This window comes from Euprymna scolopes, chromosome 6, assembly GCF_053919585.1.
Source record: "Euprymna scolopes isolate OS-2025 chromosome 6, ASM5391958v1, whole genome shotgun sequence".
NCBI lineage: Eukaryota > Metazoa > Mollusca > Cephalopoda > Sepiida > Sepiolidae > Euprymna > Euprymna scolopes.
The window spans coordinates 13,716,345-13,737,775 of NC_136487.1; the positions used below are offsets into that span (position 1 = coordinate 13,716,345).

At 38.2% G+C, this 21,431-nt stretch overlaps 1 protein-coding gene across 7 annotated transcripts in view; it reads left to right on the forward strand.

Moving 5' to 3' along the window:
* Nucleotides 1–21,431, forward strand: part of LOC145277520 (uncharacterized) — a 156,582-nt gene that overhangs the window by 122,249 nt on the left and 12,902 nt on the right. The window contains exon 1 of one of the 7 annotated variants that reach the window (XM_080128956.1): nt 8,772–8,853. The exons of the other annotated variants lie outside the window; for them this stretch is intronic. The gene's annotated coding sequence lies outside the window, so the exon portion shown is untranslated. Of the gene's footprint in view, nt 1–8,771; nt 8,854–21,431 lie in introns of those variants that run through there. 7 annotated transcript variants of the gene reach the window in all.

The window sequence follows — 21,431 nt, forward strand, 5'->3', positions numbered from 1 at the left end:
AATTGATGGAGGATTGATAATTGATGGAGGGTTGATAATTGATGGAGGGTTGATAATTGATGGAGGGTTGATAATTGATGGAGGGTTGATAATTGATGGAGGGTTGATAATTGATGGAGGATTGATAATTGATGGAGGGTTGATAATTGATGGAGGATTGATAATTGATGGAGGATTGATAATTGATGGAGGATTGATAATTGATGGAGGGTTGATAATTGATGGAGGGTTGATAATTGATGGAGGATTGATAATTGATGGAGGATTGATAATTGATGGAGGGTTGATAATTGATGGAGGATTGATAATTGATGGAGGATTGATAATTGATGGAGGGTTGATAATTGATGGAGGGTTGATAATTGATGGAGGATTGATAATTGATGGAGGATTGATAATTGATAGAGGGTTGATAATTGATGGAGGGTTGATAATTGATAGAGGGTTGATAATTGATGGAGGGTTGATAATTGATGGAGGATTGATAATTGATGGAGGATTGATAATTGATGGAGGGTTGATAATTGATGGAGGGTTGATAATTGATGGAGGATTGATAATTGATGGAGGATTGATAATTGATAGAGGGTTGATAATTGATGGAGGGTTGATAATTGATGGAGGATTGATAATTGATGGAGGATTGATAATTGATAGAGGGTTGATAATTGATGGAGGGTTTATAATTGATAGAGGGTTGATAATTGATGGAGGGTTGATAATTGATGGAGGGTTGATAATTGATGGAGGATTGATAATTGATGGAGGATTGATAATTGATGGAGGGTTGATAATTGATGGAGGATTGATAATTGATGGAGGGTTGATAATTGATAGAGGGTTGATAATTGATGGAGGATTGATAATTGATGGAGGGTTGATAATTGATAGAGGGTTGATAATTGATGGAGGATTGATAATTGATGGAGGGTTGATAATTGATGGAGGATTGATAATTGATGGAGGATTGATAATTGATGGAGGATTGATAATTGATGGAGGGTTGATAATTGATGGAGGATTGATAATTGATGGAGGATTGATAATTGATGGAGGGTTGATAATTGATGGAGGATTGATAATTGATGGAGGGTTGATAATTGATGGAGGATTGATAATTGATGGAGGGTTGATAATTGATGGAGGGTTGATAATTGATGGAGGATTGATAATTGATGGAGGGTTGATAATTGATGGAGGATTGATAATTGATGGAGGGTTGATAATTGATAGAGGGTTGATAATTGATGGAGGGTTGATAATTGATGGAGGATTGATAATTGATGGAGGGTTGATAATTGATGGAGGATTGATAATTGATGGAGGATTGATAATTGATGGAGGGTTGATAATTGATGGAGGATTGATAATTGATGGAGGGTTGATAATTGATGGAGGGTTGATAATTGATGGAGGGTTGATAATTGATGGAGGATTGATAATTGATGGAGGTTTGATAATTGATGGAGGGTTGATAATTGATAGAGGGTTGATAATTGATGGAGGGTTGATAATTGATGGAGGGTTGATAATTGATGGAGGGTTGATAATTGATGGAGGGTTGATAATTGATGGAGGATTGATAATTGATGGAGGGTTGATAATTGATGGAGGGTTGATAATTGATGGAGGATTGATAATTGATGGAGGGTTGATAATTGATGGAGGGTTGATAATTGATGGAGGGTTGATAATTGATGGAGGGTTGATAATTGATGGAGGGTTGATAATTGATGGAGGGTTGATAATTGATGGAGGGTTGATAATTGATGGAGGATTGATAATTGATGGAGGATTGATAATTGATAGAGGGTTGATAATTGATGGAGGGTTGATAATTGATAGAGGGTTGATAATTGATGGAGGGTTGATAATTGATGGAGGATTGATAATTGATGGAGGATTGATAATTGATGGAGGATTGATAATTGATGGAGGGTTGATAATTGATGGAGGATTGATAATTGATGGAGGGTTGATAATTGATGGAGGGTTGATAATTGATGGAGGGTTGATAATTGATGGAGGATTTATAATTGATGGAGGATTGATAATTGATGGAGGGTTGATAATTGATGGAGGGTTGATAATTGATGGAGGGTTGATAATTGATGGAGGATTGATAATTGATAGAGGGTTGATAATTGATGGAGGGTTGATAATTGATGGAGGGTTGATAATTGATGGAGGGTTGATAATTGATGGAGGGTTGATAATTGATGGAGGGTTGATAATTGATGGAGGATTGATAATTGATGGAGGGTTGATAATTTATGGAGGGTTGATAATTGATGGAGGATTGATAATTGATGGAGGGTTGATAATTGATGGAGGGTTGATAATTGATGGAGGGTTGATAATTGATGGAGGGTTGATAATTGATGGAGGGTTGATAATTGATGGAGGGTTGATAATTGATGGAGGGTTGATAATTGATGGAGGGTTGATAATTGATGGAGGATTGATAATTGATAGAGGGTTGATAATTGATGGAGTGTTGATAATTGATGGAGGATTGATAATTGATGGAGGGTTGATAATTGATGGAGGGTTGATAATTGATGGAGGATTGATAATTGATAGAGGGTTGATAATTGATGGAGGGTTGATAATTGATAGAGGGTTGATAATTGATGGAGGGTTGATAATTGATGGAGGATTGATAATTGATGGAGGATTGATAATTGATAGAGGGTTAATAATTGATGGAGGGTTGATAATTGATGGAGGGTTGATAATTTCTATTATTTGTATTCTTTTCGGTGTATTTCTTCTTGGGAGTCTTTTTGGACGGAATTTCAAACGGAACACTTTATTTACTTCACAAGGGTAGCATGCTCCGTCAGCCATGACTGGATAGAGGTTCTCAGTAATTTACAATTGTATTTTTTGGCCGCCCACACTGAGAATTGAACCTGTAACCTTCAGGAAAATATCACTTTTACAATTGATTTTTCCAAGTACTGTAACCACCGTGCCAGAGATATTTGCGGACAGTTCTTGTACTAATTTAAACCTATTTTTTCTAGTTATAAATATCACTATTTATTACTACTTATTATTACTATATATAATTGTTTATTTATTGCTGTATATATTATCTATTATTCATAATTAACAAGTTCGACAATATACACCTGAAGAAGATCGGAGGTTACACGAACCGAAATTTTGTGAAAATGACACTCGAGATGAATACAGTTTTGCAATGAATCCAAATAATACGAAAAGCCTTTACTAGCGCACAAAACAGACATATAGCTCTTTATAAATCTCTGACAGCATAGATACAGCACTCTCCCTCAATACTAGCACACAAGTGCATGTATTTGGTGACTTCAATGTCCAGTACAGTAATTGGCTTGGATTCTCTACTTACACAGATGCAGCTGGTAGCATAACACATAGCTTCTCTATATCTCATTCCCTATCACAGACGGCTATGTTTCCAACACGTTTCTCAGATCAACAAGATCAACATGTCTCACTTCTAGATCTATTTCTGATCACGGTTCCTAATGATTGTGTAACGAATTCTGATCACACTGTGATAATGGTACAAATCGCCCTTAATTCTCGAGCCAAAACTGAAGAGCCACTGCTCAAAACGACAAAGTATTATAAGTAGGCTGACTGGGAAATCATCAGGGATCTCATCAGAGATGCCCCATAGAGAAATATCTTTTCTCTTCCCACTGAACAGTGCGCAAATGAAGCCACTCAATGGTTCAAAATGGCAATTGAAGCACATGTTCTCATGCAGAAATTTTATAGCAAACCCCACTCTCCCCAATGGTTTACTTCTACTTGTGCAGCTGCCATTGGTCAGAGGCAACATGCATACCGCAGATTTAACCGATATAAGTCCAGTAAAAACAGACAAAAGTTTATAGAAGCTAAAAGTAATGGTAAGAAAGAAATAGCGACAGCTAAGAGAGAATATACCAAAACCATCAGAAAACGCATCGAAGTACAGAAAGTAGGAACCCGTGATTTTTGGAAAATCTACAACGGTGTAGTAAATAATAGGCAATAAACAATTCCCCCACTATCCAACAATCACGAGGTAGTTTGCACAGCAATCGATAAGGCTAACATGTTTGCCAGTCGGTTTGCCTCAAACTCCACATTGGATCCAGCAAACCACTCCCTCCCCGATTTATCTTTGCAGACATATGCCACACTGGATGATCTGAAAATCATCCCTTCTCAAGTGCATGCTATCATAAAAAACCTAGACACCTCAAAAGTATGTGAACCCGATCTCATCCTAGCTGTATTATTTAAAAAATTGCACCGCTGAGGTTGCTACCAGTCCTCTCCAAACTTTACAAAAAATACCTTAGCAAATCTTGCTTTCCTGACTGCTGGAAAACTGCTTCTGCAGTACCAGTTCACAAGAATTTTGGTGAAAGAACTGACCCATTAAATTCCCCATAAAAAAAGAACTGACCATTAAATTCCCTATTAGCCTCCTCCTGCTTTTCACCAAAATACTTGAGTCCATAATTAACCAAGCTCTAGTCCATCATCTTACAGCTACTATAATTTTGACCGACCAAAAATATGGATTTAGGCAAGCCCGTTCTACAGCAGATATCCTAACTGTAATCTCTGAATGTATATACCATACACTGGACAAAGCAAGGGAGGTTGGAGCGGTAGCCCTAGATATATCTAAGGCTTTTGACAGAGTATGGCACGATGGTCTTCTCATGAAAAGAAGATCATACGGTATCATTGGACGAATACTATACATAATTAAATTCTTCTTAAATAAGAGAAGAATTCAGGTTGTCTTCGACGGTCATATATCTAAACAATATGATATAAATGCGGGTGTACCTCAGAGGTCTATCCTTAGACCTTTATTATTCCTTATATCATAAATGAATGAAAGAGCCAGGTACGTCCAAGGATGGGGTACTGTTGCCACATCTGGGTAGGAGCTGCTAGAAAGGACTTATCCTGCCTTGATGGATTTCAAAATAGACTTTGTAGCCTCGTAGGAGATGTCCTTTTCTCTTTCTTGCAACCTCTTTCTCACAGAAGAGATGTTGCGAGTTTGTCTCTGCTTTATCCTTATTTTAATGGCAAGTGCTCGACTAAGCTCCAATCTATGGTCCCCCCTCGCCAAATTTCACAAGAAACACTCGTCTAGCAGAAAACACTATCAATAATTCACCCACTCTTTATCTGTGCTTAAATCTAAGCGTAGATTCCATGAACAAAGCTTTTTTTCTTAGAACTGCACGCCTATGGAATTGTCTTCCGTTTTCCTGCTTTCCAGCTGACTACAATATGGTTGTCTTCAAGTCTAACATAAACAAGTTTTTGATGAGCCGTTCCACTTAAGTTAACAAATTCACCGGATTTCCATTACTAACAATTACTATATTGGCTAATTCACTACTGTACACTCTTTAGCCCTTATCCTCGAGTGGCCTATGTAAAAAAAAAAAAAATGACCTCCCTAATAAAATTGTCTCTGAGATGGGTATATTTTCTGATGACACTATGCTCTATAATAGGCACGAGGGGAAAACAGATGAACACATATCTAAGGAAATGGCAGAAACACTAGAGGAAGACCTCTAATCTGTACTGGAATGGAGACATAAATGGACGGTCACATTCAATGCTGCCAAGATTAAACTTGTTTCCTTCAATAATTACAAGAAACCTTCTGAACCACCAATAGCTATGGTTAAACATACATTACCTGAAAGCACTTCTTTCAAATTCCTCGGCTTAACGTTCACAGGGAACATGAGTTGGAACAGATGGAAATGATAGAAATTGATCAGGTAAATTTGAGAGAATCGTAGACCAGGTTAGAAGGCCGTGATGTTAATGGGGCGAAGCACCCTGTACCCCCTGCTCTCGGAGAAGAATAGAGGAAGCAAATAAAATTGACTTTGTATATTTTTTTCACTCTTGTTTTCTCTTTTTCCAAATAAATAAATAAATTAATAAAATATGAACCGTGGAATGATGAACTTTCGTTCTAGAAAATACAATCCCTAGAGAAAGATAATTGTAAGGAGAAAAGGAAGAAAGAAATTTTCTTTTTGTTTTTTTTTGTTTTGTTTTTTCAGAAAAAAAATATCTTTTTAACGAATTTTTATTGTATTAAGCATTTAACCCTGGACCAAATTAGACAATGGTCCAGGAGGAGCTAATATGAGAAAAAAAAAAAACTAAGTAGAATACGAGTAGTCGCCCTTGATTAGAATTGAACTTTTGCTTTTAATAACGAACTAGACAATGACACATATAATTTCTTCTTACATGGACACATAGGAACGTCTACATGAGTACTGCATGTTATCTGAATTTTAATTATTTTGCAGGTGAACTGATAGTCGAAGAAATATTTGTACGAACTTGTTGACATTGCTAAGTGATAGCATGGCAATGACCGTTGTATGTCAGTGATTAGGGAACAACCAGTCTTATTACAGTGAATCGGTTATGTGGGAGGTGTACTGAAAACTTGGTGAGCTAAGGGGGAGAGTGTGACCTAACCACCTATGGTGGCCGAATTTTACATTAAAAACGATTATAATAAAGCTAAGTTAGTGCTTTTATTATGTAAGTTATTTTTCAGGAGCCATTTATTGGAAGCGAAGTGTCTACCTCGACGCTGGGAGTGGCGTGTGGCTGCAGCTATCTCCCTGGATTAGCTGACCTTTCTTATTGAAACTGAATGAGAAACCTTAATCACCCCTGTCCCCGTGCAGATGATTGGGGTCAAACTGATATGTTGTGAAAGTTGTTTGGGGTGACCAGAATAACTGTTGAACTTGGAGGTGGAGGGCATTCTGTGGTCGAAAATGGCTAAAACGGACTCATATACGAGTGTACCTCCCCAGCGTGGGGCGTGTCAGGTTATATGGCATTTTTTCTAAACAGTTTATTTCACTTTCTTCAGCCGCGTGTGACTTTTTGTCTCTGCTGTGACGTCACCCACTTGTCTCGAACATGTACTTTTCCAAACACCAAACACATCTCTAATGCTTCTCTCATCAAGTCTCAAATACTGCTGCTCCTCCAGTGTGCCTTTTGTCTCAGCTGTTATCTTGGTCATTTGTATATCTTTATGCACCTGCTGCTATGAGCGTCAGCGACTCTGTTACACTGGTATGCAGCGCATAATGGGAGTTCAGCACCTTCCAATAGGAACAAGTGTGGTATATGTGTGTGGCCAATGTGTAATCGATTTAATATAACTTTTTTCTGTTGTTTTTAGCTTTGCTATTCTCCAACGATTTTGTACTTTATTGTTTACACATTGATTTCATTCCCCTTGCATAAGCTTCAAATAAAGAAGAAACAGTAAAATTGAAAACTAATGTTTCATTTGCTGCTTTAGCCTTTTGTGAGACAATTTCAAATCTCTAGTATTTGTGCAAGGACTGACATCAAATCAAGATGTGAAAATTAGAAGGCGTGTACTGACAAAACTTAAAAGCGAGCCGAGCTTAAAAGGTAAAAATTCTGGATAAAGAAATAAAAATTTGTGTTCTGTGGGTTGTCGTTTTACTTCTGTAATTTCAGGGGAGATAATTATTTTGTAAGTTTTAAAGGGTTAATTTACTCTGCTTCGGTTTTGTGCTTGTGGGAGTTGAAAACTCCCAGCCTAACTCGATTGTCACCCTTTAACTCAGAAGAGCGACCTAGCTACATCACTTCTTGTTCCCCATATTTCTTCCTCTTTCGTGCTGGACCTTCAAGCATTCAAGATGTAACAAACACAGCTCCGTTGGGGCCATGATCCACCACCGCGATCCTGACTAGCCAGTCAACCGCAAGTAACGTTACTCATCTTTCAATGAACTCTCATTCTTTCTATCGCTTCTTCATGTAAATTTATGTAAATAAATTGCATTTCTTTCGCTGACATATAACGGTATATTTTCGTCTTCATTATGCGACCTTTTGTCTTTTCAATTCCTGGGATCCTTCTACCGCTCCAGAAGATATCTCACTACTGATGCAATTCTCTATCTATATAAAAGCCAAGTACGTCCAAGGATGGAGTACTGCTGTCACATCTGGGCAGGAGCTGCTAAATAGACTTCGTGGTTTAGTGGGGGGATGTCCTTTTCTCTTCCCTGCAACCTCTCTCCCACAGAAGAGACGTTGCGAGCCGGTCTTTGTTTTATCGTTATTTCCATGGCAGATGCTCGTCTGAGCTCCAATCCCTCGTCCCCCCCTCGTCAATCTTTCATGAGAAACACCCGTCTGGCTGAAACTACTGTCAATAATTTTCCCCACTCTATCCAAACGTAGATTCCATGAACAAAGCTTCTTTCTTAGAACTGCACGCCAGTGGAACTCTCTGCCACTTGCCTGTTTCCCACCTGACTACAACTTGGACGTCTTCAAGTCCAACATAAACAAACTCCTGAAAAACCGCCCCCTTAAGTAAGACACTCTATCAAAACCCCCAATACTAATGATTACTACAATACTATCTCACTGATTACTGTACACACAATAACCCTTATCCCTGAGTGGCTTTCGGGCCTTGATAAGTGGTGACCCCCGTGTAAAAAAAAAAAATACATTCACCATGGCACACATGGGGACGGGGTCGTCTATCACACAGCAGACCATGCTGTCCCCAACATGCTAAAACGTTGCAATCTAATAAATATAGCGAGTTTTATAAAATACTTCCATATTTCTTCGCCTTTTTGTGTCACAGCGAAGAATGTAAAGATTTATAGATGACATAAGCATTCCTCTAGCATTCCTCTAGCATTCCTTGGTTTGTTAATTTCTTTATATAACCTGTCTCTGCTTTTTTTTCTATTATTTCATTTGTGCAACGGTCAGGCTACGAAGGTAAGTAGGTTTTAACACCTTAGTACTTCTTTTTTTCTTCTTTTTTTTTAATCTAGAGAACATTTCTTGCTAAGTAGATCTTATCCTAACTATAGGCATTTTATTCAAGAATTATCGAATCTCTACGAAATATTGTTTTTTTTTTTGTTTTTGTTTTTTGTCACACGATAAATTTGTTTAGATAAGTCTTAATATTGTAAAATCTCCGCATTATAATAGACTGATGTCGATTACAAATACGAATGTGTGTGTAAGGTGTGGATGAGATTTACTAAAAAAATTAATTATTTAATAATTAAGAATAATGTGATTTTCTTTTATTTTAGTTTGAAATAACGCTTTATTTGCATTGCTATGCTTAAGTTGAAAATACAATTTTATCTGGACTATCACGAAGTTCAAAACAGCATTATATATGGTATTTAACGTTTAAGTGCTAAAATCTATTTATCGACTCTGTGAGGCTTAAGTCTAAAATGGCACTTTATTTAGCCTGTAATGCTTAAGTTTGAATATCATTTTAATAGGTCTGTCACATTCATATATCTATAGCATATTTTTTATAGCTATCACATTGAAGATTTTATATCATTTTATCTGGTTTGTCACACTTAAGTTATAATAGTATTGCATCTGCTTTGTCATATTTATGTTTGAAATATCTTTTTATGTAGCCTGCCGCATTTAATTTTAAATAGCGTTTTTGGTCTCAAATTTTATTTGTCTTTTATATTTAAGTTTTATTTGGTTTGTCAAATTAAGATTTAAACAACATATCATGCAGTCTGTCGCATTAAAATTTAAGTAGGATGTTTTCTGGTCTGTCAGATTTGATTTTAAAAGCATTTACAGACTCGAATTTTATTTGTCTTTCATGAAAAAATTTTAAATTTCATTTAGTCTGTCAAATTAAAAAGCTTATAGAATTTTATCTGCTCTGTCATATTCAAGTTTTATATTTTATCTTATTCGTCACATTTAAGATTCAATAAAATTTCATTTGGTATGGCAAAATTAAAATTTCTTTTAGAATTTCATATGGTCTGTCACAATCAAGTTTCATAACATTTTATCTTATTCGCCACATTTAAAATTGAATAAAACTTTATCAAGTCTCTCAAAATTTAATTTTTTTTTAGAATTTGTTCTGGTCTGGCACTGTCAAGTTTCATAACACTTTATCTTATTTTATTATATTTAAACTCGAATATAATTTCATTTGGTGCATCAGAATTTTAAATATTTTTAGAATTTCATCTGGTCTGTCAGAATAAGATTTCAAAATATTATATTTTATCCGCCACATTTAAGAGAGAATAGAATTTCGTTTCGTTTGACAAAATTCAATTTTTGTTAGAATTTTATTGTGTGTGTCACAATCAAGTTTCACAGCATTTTTAAATATATTTAAGCTTGAAAAACATTTCATTTGGTCTGTCAAAATCAAAACTTTTTTTAGAATCTTTTCTGGTCTGTCATAATCAAGATTCATAATATTTTACATTATCCACCACATTTAAGATTCAATAAATTTCATTTGATCTGTCAAAATTTCAATGTTTTTAAAAATTTATGGGGCCTCTCACAATCAGTTTCATAACACAATATTTTATCCGTCACATTTAAGAGTAAATAGAATTTCGTTTCGTCTCTCAAAAGTTTGTTTTTTAAATTTAAAATTTTAATTCTTTTAAAATTTAAAAATATTTAATTAGAAATTCATTGATTTTTTTTAATTTTCAAATTACTGCAAAATCGCCATGTAATTTCCACATATATTGTTAACGTCCCATCCTATTTATCTTGCCCAAGGACAGGCTGATGATCTCCCCTGGTATTAAGAGGGGGGCACCAGAGGGCAGAGGTGTTACACTTTTATCAGTACTTTTCTTCCAGACAAGTCGCTTGTGTTCATACTTTAAATAAATATCCTGCTTTTATCACATTACTGTCTGGACATTATCTATTTCATCTCAGAGCATTCAAGAGCTATATGAAACGAAACGTGTTCCAGAATATTTGAACCACCAAAATTAAACCCGGAATTTTACAAGTCATGGAAAAGAAATCCAACTATGGCAGTTAGCAATGACTTTCTTATCAAACGCCAGCCGTATTTTTTGTCACTTACGGCCAGGCTCGAGCCGTTATATTAGAAATAGATATCTCATTACTAAATGCCGAGGAAGTAATGGAAAATTTCATTAAAAAAATTGGATATACTTTTTATGGAAGACAAAAATCAATCTGCGTTTATTTGTTACGAGAATTTCGAAAATTATCACTGTGAACCCAACATTTCCATTAATGACTAGTTAATTCAATTTGACGTGGCGGAACTCAGGGAATTTCAAATAATATTACCTGAATCTGTCCTGGCGTATCGTGACCTAAAATCTGCCAAACTCAGCCTCGAAAATGAGAGATTAATTAGAGCAACCATCAATAATCTCATTCTATGCGATAAGGCGTTGCAATTCAAAAATTCACATGTGGAAATTTACCCCTACCAAATCCTCTCACCAGCAATCCATTTCTGTCAAAAAGGAAATAGATAGCGTTGTCAGGCAGACACACATACACAAAAAATCCTATAAGCACGACACTATAATAAGCTTCCCCTTACCAGCTGATTTCGTAGGTAGTAGAAATAAGAAAAGAGGGTCAACCGGTAACTTCAGCCGGCATTTTAACATAAAATCCTGAATAATCAGACTCTGGCTTGTTACGTCTGCGGGTGCAAATTCCACTATGCCAACAAGTGTCCTTATTATAAAAATAATTAACATACACAAGAAAATATATTATTGAACGAATATAAAGACGATCGCCATAATGTAAGTGGGAAAGAAATTGCTAACATAGTGTTGCTTTATCTAGAGAAAGTTGATAATACGTTTATTATACAGACAATAAACTCTGCCCTTTTGGATTCAGGAGCGAGTAGCACCGTATGCGGAAAGAAATGACTGAAATGTTTTTTTGAAACTTTGCCTTAGGACTCAAAAAAAAAAACGAAAATCCCTACGAAGAAGGCACACAGTTCTTTAAATTCGGTGACAGAATAAAAATAAAATCACTAAAAAAGGTAACTCTACCATGTGTCATTGCAAAAATGAATGTTAAACTAATAAGTGGTGTTGTTGGCGCCGATATTCCTCTGTTATTAAGTAAGACAGTAACGAAAAAGGCTCAGACGATCCTCAACTTTAATGATGACACAGCGGAAATGTTTGGCAAAAGAATAAAGTTACTGTGCACCACTTCTGGCCACTACCACATCCCTATATTCAAACCTCTACCGGACTGGTGTAAGTTATGATATATTTGAATGTCTTCAAGTCCAACATAAACAAATTCCTGATGAACCGCCCCCTTAAGTAAGACACTTTATCAAATCTCCAATACTAACGATTACTACGATACTATCCCATTGATTACTGTAAACACAATGACCCTTATCCTCGAGTGGCTTACGGGCCTTGATAAGTGGTTACTACCATGTAAAAAAAATTTATTTCTGAATAATATTAATAAAAAAGGCAAAGTTAAAAATTCAAAATTGCCACCAACTTACATCTACAATTCAGCCATTTTAGTGCACAATAACTGTGTAATCTTATCAGAAGTGCTGGTTTAAAAGACGCTGAATTTATGGCCATCTTAAGGAAAGTTCCTCTTAATTGTCAGACCTGCATCAGGTATCAAAAAAAACCTACACCTCGACTTGTTGTAGGATTTCCCTTAGGAACTTATTTCAACCAGACTGTAGCCATGGACATAAAGGAAATTAAAGGACATAAAGTACTACACTTGGTTGACAATGCAACAAGATATAGCGTTTCTGTCCGGCTTACAAGTAAAAGCTTTGATATCCTTACTACTATCTTCAAACACTGGATTGCATATTTTGGTGCTCTAAGAGTTTTTCTTACTGATAATGGCAGGGAAGTTGACAATCAATTCTTCTGAGACATGACTCAAAACTTGAATATTATAGTCCGTATCACTGCTGCACAATCTCCTTGCAGTAATGGATTAAATGAAAGGCACAATAGTGTTCTGGGAGAAATGATCAAGAAAACATTAGAAGACGTTCAGTGTCATTTTGAAGTTGCACTATCAATGCCAAGAATGCACTTCACAATTCATATGGTTATAGTCCTAACCAGCTGGTTTTCAGTAAAAACCTTAACCTGCCTTCCCTTTTGAATAATCAACTTCCTGCACTAGAAGGTTTAACTACAAGCCAAATGTCAATAATTTTCCCCACTCTCTATCTGTACCTAAATCCAAACGTAGCTTCTTTCTTAGAACTGCACGCCAGTGGAACTCTCTGCCACTTGCCTGTTTCCCACCTTACTACAACTTGGACGTCTTCAAGTCCAACATAAACAAACTCCTGAAAAACCGCACCCTTAAGTAAAACACTTTATCAAAACCCCCAATACTAATGATTACTACAATACTATCTCACTGATTACTGTACACGCAATAACCCTTATCCCTGAGTGGCCTTCGGGCCTTGATAAATGGTGACCCCCATGTAAAAAAAAAAATTGTTGCTGATAATCTTAATGCAATGTATGCCGTAAGAAAAGGTTTCATAGAGTGTGAAGCCTCTGAAAATTTGAGACGAATCCTTCATCATCAGGTGAGGATCAGTATAACTGATCAATACAAAAATGGTGACCTTATTCTTTTTAAAAGAAATAAATCTGATAGATGGCTTGGTCCCCGTGCTGTCATAGGATGGGAACATAAACAAGTACTAGCCAAACATGGAGTCACATATGTTAGAGTGCATCCCTCATGCTTAATTTTATATCCTGACACACACCATAACATCTGTGAACACCATCACACCAGTTCACGAATAAAACCTCAGAGCCAAAATAATGCCATAACAAGCGGTTATATGCCAATAGATGACGGGAGTGAAACTGCTAATATCCTAAACTAATATATGTGGTGTTTAGTCTAAAGCACATAAAGGTTTGATCGTCCGTTTCTAGGTTTGTTTCTCTAGTCAGGGGAAGAGTGTTACGAATGTAGACTCCAGGTCCGTGCATATGTCTGTCAGAGTCCTTACGACAGAGTGGGATATAGCCAGGCATGTTAAAGTAGTTAGAGGGGATGGAGGAGTGTAGGTTAGTCTCATTAGTACTAAGATATCCGGGATGTTTGTTAGGAGAAATGCTTCAACATCATTTAGATTAGTTCCAAGCCCACAGATGTTCATAAATGCAAGCCTCAAGGGAGGAGGCAAGTTGGATTTGTTTGTCCCTAAGCCTGGTTTAAGCTTACTTTTTGACTGTACTGTCATCAACATACAACATAACATTAGCTACTTTTATTTTCTCTACTGCTCTCCCTCGACCTAGGACTGCACCATAATAAACAAAGTCTCTGACAGCATAGACACAGCACGCTCCCTCGACACTAGCGCACAAGTACATGTATTTGGTGACTTTAATGTTCACCACAAAAACTGGCTTGGATTCTCTACTCACACAGATGCAGATATTATAAAAAGGCGTACTGGGAAGCCATCAGAGATCTGATCAGAGATGCCCCATGGGAAAATATTTTTTCTCTTCCTGCTGAACAGTGCGCAAATGAGACCACTGAATGGTTCAAAACAGCAATTGAAGCACATGTTCCCATGCGGAAATTTTATAGCAAGCCCCACTCTCCCCAATGGTTTACTTCTACTTGCGCAACTGCCATTGCTCAAAGGCAGCATGCATACCGCAGATTTAACCGACATAAGTTCAGTTTGAACAGACAGAAGTATATAGAAGCTAGAAGTAACGTTAAGAAGGAAATAGCGACAGCTAAGAGAGAATTTACTGAAACCACTAAAAAATGCATTGAAGCACAAAAATTAGGAACTCGTGACTTCTGGAAAATCTAAAACAGTGTAGTAAATAATGGGCAATCAACAATTCCCCCACTAACCAACAATCACAAGGTTGTTTACTCAGCAACCGACAAGGATAATATGCTTGCCAGCTGGTTTGCCTCCAACTCCAAACTAAACCCTTCCAACCACCCCCTGCCTGACTTTCCTTTGCAGACAGACGCCACGCTAGACGATCTAAAAATCACCCCTGCTCAGGTGCACGCTATCATAAAAAACCTTGACACCTCGAAAGCATGTGGACCTGATCTCATCCCAGCTGTGCTATTAAAAAAGTGCTCAGCCGAAGTAGCTCCAGTTATCTCCAAACTCTACAACAAATGCCTTAATGAATCATGCTTTCCGGGCTGTTGGAAAACTCCTTCTATGGTACCAGTATTCAAGAATTCTGGCGAAAGGACTGACCCATCCAATTATCGCCTCATTAGCCTCCTCCCACTTTTCACCAAAATATTTGAGACCATAATTAACCATGCTCTAGTTCGTCACCTTACAGATGCTAAACTTCTGACTGACAAACAATATGGATTTAGACAAGTCCGTTCCACCGCAGTAATCTCACTGTAATCTCTGAACATATATACCATTCACTGGACAAAGCGGGGGAGGGCAGAGCGGTAGCTCTAGATATATCTAAGGCTTTTGACAGGGTATGGCATGAGGGTCTCCTCAGGAAAATTAAAGCATATGGTATCACTGGTAAAGCACTTAACATAATTAAATCTGTCTTAGATAAGAGAAAAATCCAGGTTGTTCTCGATGGTCGTACATATAAACATATCAGAGGAAGTTTTGTTGGGGAGGTCATTAATAAATATTAGGATAAATGCGGGAGTGCCTCAGGAGTCTATCCTTGGACCTCTATTGTTCCTAATATTTATTAATGACCTCCCCGACAAAACTGCCTCTGAGATGGGTATATATGCTGATTACACCACACTCTATAACAGGCATGACAGGAAAACAAATGAACACATAACTAAAAAAATGGCAAAAACACTTGAGGATGACCTCCAATCTGTAGTGGAATGAGGACAAAAATGGATGGTCACATTCAATGCTGCCAAGACTAAACTGGTTTCCTTCAATAATTACAAGAAACCTTCTCTGCCACCAATAGCAATGGCCAGTGACTCCCTATCTGAGAGTACATCTTTCAAACTGCTTGGTCTAACGTTCACAGGAAACATGAGTTGGAACAATTATATTAAAAACATTGCCAGGGCCACTGCGAAGAAGGTAGGCTCTCTCTACTGTGCTAGAAAACTACTAACACCTGAAAGTATCCTGTACCTCTATAAGGCCACCATTCGCCCATGTATGGAGTATTGTTGTCACATTTGGGCTGGTGCATCTGCTAATAGTCTCTCGCTCCTAGACAAGGTTCAAAAGAGAGTCACCAATCTGATAGGCTCTGAACTGGCATCTAAGCTTCAGCCTCTGTTCCGTTGACGAAACGTTGCATCCCTCTGCCTGTTCTACAAGTATTTTAATGGTGAATGCTCTGACGAACTGCAGACACTTGTGCTCCTATGACGTAGACACCCTCGACAAACCCAACAGGCTGCTAAATCCCACCCCCACACTGTAGAGATCCCTAGATGTAAAAGATCTTTCTACTCCAGTTGTTTCTTCCCCAGAACCGCTAGACTCTGAAATTCCATTCCAGGCCCCTGCTTCCCCAACTGTACTGACATGCATAAGTTCAAGTGTAATGTGAACCGACATCTTGCTGCCCAAATCCCTACATAGTGCCCCAGTAGATGCTGCCCCTGATGGTAGCCCCCTACACCAAAGTGGCAATATGCCTTGTTTGGGGTGAAAATATAATAAAAAAAAATTAAAAAATGTGGTGCACTACCAAAAAATGATTACCAAATCTGTGCAAGGAGTTAGCTATGGAAATATGGAAATCCATGGACATTAAAACTGCTTTTTTTTTATAGAGCAAGCAGTTAGAACGATCCACCTTCTTTCTCCAAAGGAAGCCAATGTACCTCCTGATTACATTTGGAAATTATCCAAATGCGTATATGATCTAACTGATGCATCTCAATCCTAGTACCTAACAGTTAAAGAAGAACTGGCTATTTTCACTTGGCATTTTAAAAATAAGCTACAAGACATAATTGCCACTCATATTGATGATTTCTGCTTTGCTGGGTCAGAGACCTTTCAGAAAAAATGTCATTAATGAACTTCGTAAAATTTTCGAAGTAAAATCTGAAGAAGTTGGTAAGTTTCAATATTTGGATGAGAAATTGAAAAAAAAATTCAATATTAGACAAGATGAATATACAACTGCACTGCAGAATGGAATAAGTCAGCTCAACTGGCTAGTCACCCAAACAGTTTTGATGTTAGTGCCTTAAGTTCCATATTAAAACTGGACAACGCGGGGGAGGGCAGAGCGGTAGCTCTAGATATATCTAAGGCTTTTGGCAGGGTATGGCATGAGGGTCTCCTCAGTAAAATCAGATCATACGGTATCACTGGTAGAATACTTAACATAATTAAATCCTTCTTAGATAAGAGAAAAATCCAGGTTGTCCTCGACGGTCGTACATCTAAACAATATGATATAAATGCGGGGGTGCCCCAGGGTTCTATCCTTAGACCTCTATTGTTCCTGATATTCATAAATGACCTCCCCGACAACATTGCCTCTGAGATGGGTATATATGCTGATGACACTACACTCTATGGCAGGCACGACAGGAAGACGAATGAACACATTTCTAAAGAAATGGCAGAAACACTAGAGGAAGACCTCCAATCTGTAGTGGAATGGGGACAAAAGTGGTTGGTCGCGTTCAATGCTGCCAAGACTAAACTAGTTTCATTCAATAATTACAAGATACCCTCTCTACCACCCATAGCAATGGCCAACGACTCTTTATCTGAGAGTCCATCTTTCAAACTCCTTGGCCTAACATTCACAGCAAACATGAGTTGGAACAATTACATTGAAGGCATTGCCAGGGCCGCTGCAAGAAAGGTGGGCTCTCTTTACCGTGCTAGAAAACTACTAACACCCGAAAGTATCCTGTACCTCTATAAGGCCACCATTCGCCCATGTATGGAGTATTGCTGCCACATCTGGGCTGGTGCATCTGCTAATAGTCTCTCGCTCCTAGACAAGGTTCAAAAGAGAGTCGCAAACCTGATAGGCCCTGAACTGGCATCTAAGCTTCAGCCTCTGTCCCATCGACGAAATGTTGCATCCCTCTGTCTTTTCTACAAGTATTTTAGTGGTGAATGCTCTGACGAACTGCAATCACTTGTGCCCCCACGACGTGTGCACCCTCGACAAACCCGACAGGCTGCTAAATCCCACCCCCACACTGTAGAGATCCCTAGATGTAAAAGATCTTTTTACTCCAATAGTTTCTTCCCCAGAACCGCTAGACTCTGGAATTCCATTCCAGGTCCCTGCTTCCCCAACAGTACTGACGTTCAGAAGTTCAAGTGTAACGTGAACCGACACCTTGCTGCCCAAATCCCTACATAGTACCCCAGTAGTTGTTGCCCCTGATAGTAGCCCCCTACACCAAAGTGGCAATTTGCCTTGTTTGGGGTGAAAATGTAATAAAAAAAAAAAAAAAAAAAAAAACAAGAAAATATGGAATGTATTAAACAAATTAATCGAACCATAAAAAGGCTAAAATGGAGGAATCACAAATTCATATTCCAAATCTGGGAAACCCTAAATTGCTGCAAATTATAGCATAAAGCGATGCATCCTTTGCTAACCTAACTGACGATGGATCACAAGGTGGCTACATACTTTTTTTGGTAGGTAATAATACCCAATATATGCCAATAGGCTGGCAATCCAAACGCATCAAAAGAATAGTCAAGAGCAGAGATTTTGGCCATGGTTGATCTCACTGAAGACTACTTTTATTACAGAAAATTGATACTAGATGAACCCTACAAATATCAGGATAAAATGCAAAACAGATAATTCGACCACACAAATCCTTCTTTTTTTTTCTTTTGTTTTTTTACAAGGTGATCACCACTTATCAAGGCCCGGAAGCCACTCAGGGATAAGGGTTATTGCATGTACATTACGTTAGTGTGAGTATTTAATAAAAATGTCTACTTAAGGGGCGGTTCATCAGGAATTTGTTTACGTTGGACTTGAAGACATCCAGATTGTAGTCAGGTGGGAAGCATCTCCCACTAAGCCACAAAGTTTATTTTGTACTCTGTCAAGGCAGGATAGGCTGGTTTTAGCAGCTCCTGCCCAGATATGGCAGCAGTATTCTATCCTTGGACATACTTGGCTTTTATATAGATAGAGAATTGCATCAGTAGTGAGATATCTTCTGGAGCGGTAGAAGGATCCCACTATATTTCCAGCAACCTTGGCAATAGACGATGTACGTGTTCGATTTCAGATTAGGAGTAAAGGTCAAGCCCAGAAGCTTGTCAAAACATGGGGCTTCTCCCAGACGAGAGCCATCCATTTCAATTGATTCCAGATGGGGATCAGAGCATTGATGATGTAAAGATAGGAGCTTGGTTTTAGATGCATTAAAGGTAACCAGCCACCTCTTCCCCCACTGAACCACGTGCTTGAGACCAGAGGAGAGAGAATTAGAGAAAACTTTGTCATTTACAGCCTTTGATGTGTTGCCATAGATGGTCATGTCATCAGCATAGATGTCAACGAATGATTTAAGTATGTGTTTAGGGAGATCATTGATGCAGATCAGGAAAAGAGTTGGGCCAAGGATGGACCCCTAAGGGACTCCAGCATTAATACTGTGTGCCTCTGATTTCTGCCCATCAATCACTACTCTTATGAGTCTATCGGAGAGAAATGATTTAATGATTGAGAAAACATTACCAGTGATACCATAGCTGGAAATCTTGTGAAGTAGGCTTTTATGCCATACCTTGTCGAAGGCCTTTGATATGTCAAGAGCAATTGCCCTAGAAAGGAAGCCTTTGTCAAGAGATTCACTAATCCTATGAGATATAACCGTTACCACATCTGCGGTAGATTTTGCAGAACGGAAACCATATTGCATGTCACTAAGAAGGTTATTTTTGCTGAGGTGGTTGACTATTTCTCTATTTAATATGGATTCCAGCAACTTACTCATGACACACAGGAGACTTATTGGTCTGTACTGAGAGGGAGATGACGTATCACCTGAATTCTTAAATACAGGGCATACTGATGAGGTTTTCCAGGGTGTTGGAAAGCACTTCTCTTTAAGGTAATGCTTAAACAGTTTCGTAAGTATGGGAGCAAGTTCAGGTTGAAATTTTTTAACACTGTAATTGAGATGCCGTCAGGGCCAGTTCCTTTACTAGAATCAAGGTTCTTGATTAGCTTGGCGACCTCATGCACAGGTATTTGTATGTTACCTAGCGTGTTCTGTGTTATAGGAGGAAATATGGGGAGTTGATGGCCTTCGTTGCATAGGGCAGAATTAGCTGAAAAGTTCTTGGCAAATAGTTTGGCCTTGTCTGATGCTGACGAGATTACCTCTGGTCCATTGATAATGGTTGGGATAGAATGCACTCTTCTGTTCAGGATCCTATTTGTTATTTGCCAAAACTGGTGGGAACCAAGCCGCTGATCAGTTACTTTGGATTTAACAGACTGAGCATATAGCTCTCTTGCGTTTTTTATTACTCTTTTACAGTGGTTGCTGGCGTTCCTGAAAGCAGCTTTAGTCTCAGTGCATCTATTACGTTGGTAGCTATGGAAAAAGTGATTTCTGTGCGTGATGGCAGCAGCACATTCTGGGGAGAACCATGGCTGGCTGTTAGGTTTTTGTTGGAATTTTTTAGATGGTATGAATCGGTCTATGCCTACAATTAGTCATTCGGTCAGGTCTGATACTATAGAGGACACATCCTTTTTAAACATGGAATGCAGAGGTAGATCAGATATGAATGTACGGAAGCTATCCCAGTCAGCTATGGAGTATTGGTATACAGTACGGGGGAGGGGTACGTCTGGGGGCTTATTACATTTCATTTTTATCTTAACTGATACGATGGAGTGGTCGGAGGATCCTAGAGGAGAAAGAACGGAACATGAACATAGCTCAGGGGAAGTGGAGAGAAAAGGGTCTAGAAGGCTTGCATACTGACCTGTAGTATCGGGCACACAGGTCGACTCGTGAATAATCTGAGTGAGGTCATAAGCAACGGCAAAATCATGACAAAAGCTCCCCTCATCGTCCGTGTGGGTCAGCCATTCCACGTTATGGACATTGAAGTCACCACAGATGTGAATGTTAGCCGAGGGATGTGCAGACAGGATGTGGTCTATTTTCTCAGATATACTCTTAAAGATAGTAACTCTGCTGTTATGGGGCCGATAGAGGGCAAATATAAATGCAGTGATGTAAGCAAGTGCAACCCAGAAGCACATATATGGTAAATTAGCATCTTCTCTAGAGATATCCCTGCCACATGGGAAGCCATCTCTAATGTAGGCACATATTCCATGCTCATGGCGGTCTTGGGGGTCAGATTTAGATGTTAAGTTAGAGTATCCGTTAATTATGAACTCATCTAGGAAAGTGGTCGGCCCTATTCCAGTTTCGCTTAGAAAGAATATGCCCGGTTTCGTCTCCTATAATTGGGTTTCAACCTCTGGAAGGTTAGTACGTAGACCCCTGAT